The following is a 2,500-nucleotide window of genomic DNA, read 5'->3' on the forward strand; positions in this document are numbered from 1 at the left end:
CCTGCTGCCTTCCTTGGATGTGGTAGCCGTTTCTCAGGCTCCCTCTCCGGAATCGAACCCTGATTCCCCGTTACCCGTTATCACAAAGGTAGGCACGTAGCGTACCTTCGACAGTTGATAGGGCAGACACTTGAATGATACGTCGTCGGTGCAGAGACCGTACGATCCGCGTGGTTATTCAGAGTCATCAAACGTCACAGGACGAACCCGGTCGGTTTTGATCTGATAAAAGCGCGCCTCCCGAAGTCGGCGCTTAATGCATGTATTAGCTCTAGAATTACCACAGTTATCCACTTCGCTTACGAGACCAAATAAACCAAGACTGATTTAATGAGCCATTCGCAGTTTCGCTTTACGAGAACTCGTACTTGCACCTGCATGACTTAATCTTTGAGACAAGCATATCACTACTGGCAGGATCAACCAGATAGCTGCGACAGCTGCGCTCGGCCCTTGCTGGGCCGCCCGGCGCGTGCTCGTCGCATTCGTTTAAGACCGAGGCGATCGCCTGCGGCCGTACTCAGCTTCGACAGTCGCTGGCCGCGACGTCCACGCTCTCGCCGGCAGTGCCAGGCGGAGCGATTTGCGTTTTTTCTTTGCTCGCCCTCTCTCGGGCTCGATCCATTCAGTTTCGCACAAACAAGAGCTCTGCCGGCCGCCTGCAGCGGTGCCTAAAACCCGGGCATAACAATGCGACCGTTCTGCTAGGCCGACAAGCGCTCAAGCCAGACGCTCGATCGAACGCCCCCTACATATTAGTCGAGACAACGGCTCGCTCATTAGCATCGCGTTTGTACTTTAACTTTTTTGGCTCGGCTTCTTTCGACGCCGATGCCGGCGACGCAGCACTCTCTCGCCCGCCAGCCACCGAGAAAAGGGTGCGCTCCGACCGGCCCCGCACCGCTCTTTCTTGGCTCATTCGAAATTACTGTCTTTCGCTCTGACATGCCTTACCTAGGGTTAGGTTAGTATGCTTGCACGTTTGTACTTTAACTTTTTTCGGCTCGGCTTCTTTCGACGCCGATGCCGGCGACGCAGCACTCTCTCGCCCGCCAGCCACCGAGAAAAGGGTGCGCTCCGACCGGCCCCGCACCGCTCTTTCTTGGCTCATTCGAAATTACTGTCTTTCGCTCTGACATGCCTTACCTAGGGTTAGGTTAGTATGCTTGCACGTTTGTACTTTAACTTTTTTCGGCTCGGCTTCTTTCGACGCCGATGCCGGCGACGCAGCACTCTCTCGCCCGCCAGCCACCGAGAAAAGGGTGCGCTCCGACCGGCCCCGCACCGCTCTTTCTTGGCTCATTCGAAATTACTGTCTTTCGCTCTGACATGCCTTACCTAGGGTTAGGTTAGTATGCTTGCACGTTTGTACTTTAACTTTTTTCGGCTCGGCTTCTTTCGACGCCGATGCCGGCGACGCAGCACTCTCTCGCCCGCCAGCCACCGAGAAAAGGGTGCGCTCCGACCGGCCCCGCACCGCTCTTTCTTGGCTCATTCGAAATTACTGTCTTTCGCTCTGACATGCCTTACCTAGGGTTAGGTTAGTATGCTTGCACGTTTGTACTTTAACTTTTTTCGGCTCGGCTTCTTTCGACGCCGATGCCGGCGACGCAGCACTCTCTCGCCCGCCAGCCACCGAGAAAAGGGTGCGCTCCGACCGGCCCCGCACCGCTCTTTCTTGGCTCATTCGAAATTACTGTCTTTCGCTCTGACATGCCTTACCTAGGGTTAGGTTAGTATGCTTGCACGTTTGTACTTTAACTTTTTTCGGCTCGGCTTCTTTCGACGCCGATGCCGGCGACGCAGCACTCTCTCGCCCGCCAGCCACCGAGAAAAGGGTGCGCTCCGACCGGCCCCGCACCGCTCTTTCTTGGCTCATTCGAAATTACTGTCTTTCGCTCTGACATGCCTTACCTAGGGTTAGGTTAGTATGCTTGCACGTTTGTACTTTAACTTTTTTCGGCTCGGCTTCTTTCGACGCCGATGCCGGCGACGCAGCACTCTCTCGCCCGCCAGCCACCGAGAAAAGGGTGCGCTCCGACCGGCCCCGCACCGCTCTTTCTTGGCTCATTCGAAATTACTGTCTTTCGCTCTGACATGCCTTACCTAGGGTTAGGTTAGTATGCTTGCACGTTTGTACTTTAACTTTTTTCGGCTCGGCTTCTTTCGACGCCGATGCCGGCGACGCAGCACTCTCTCGCCCGCCAGCCACCGAGAAAAGGGTGCGCTCCGACCGGCCCCGCACCGCTCTTTCTTGGCTCATTCGAAATTACTGTCTTTCGCTCTGACATGCCTTACCTAGGGTTAGGTTAGTATGCTTGCACGTTTGTACTTTAACTTTTTTCGGCTCGGCTTCTTTCGACGCCGATGCCGGCGACGCATCACTCTCTCGCCCGCCAGCCACCGAGAAAAGGGTGCGCTCCGACCGGCCCCGCACCGCTCTTTCTTGGCTCATTCGAAATTACTGTCTTTCGCTCTGACATGCCTTACCTAGGGTTAG

At 55.6% G+C, this 2,500-nt stretch overlaps 1 non-coding gene across 1 annotated transcript in view; it reads right to left on the reverse strand.

The window, feature by feature from the left end:
• The window catches only part of LOC144419604 (small subunit ribosomal RNA), a 1,810-nt gene extending 1,380 nt beyond the window's left edge, over positions 1-430 (reverse strand). Inside the window, exon 1 of the ribosomal RNA XR_013474163.1 lies at positions 1-430. This exon is cut by the window's left edge and continues 1,380 nt beyond it. This is a non-coding gene — a ribosomal RNA (small subunit ribosomal RNA).
• Between the last annotated feature and the right edge of the window lie 2,070 nt (positions 431-2,500).

The sequence above is a fragment of the Styela clava genome, unplaced genomic scaffold, assembly GCF_964204865.1.
Source record: "Styela clava unplaced genomic scaffold, kaStyClav1.hap1.2 HAP1_SCAFFOLD_34, whole genome shotgun sequence".
In the NCBI taxonomy this organism is placed as follows: Eukaryota; Metazoa; Chordata; class Ascidiacea; order Stolidobranchia; family Styelidae; genus Styela; species Styela clava.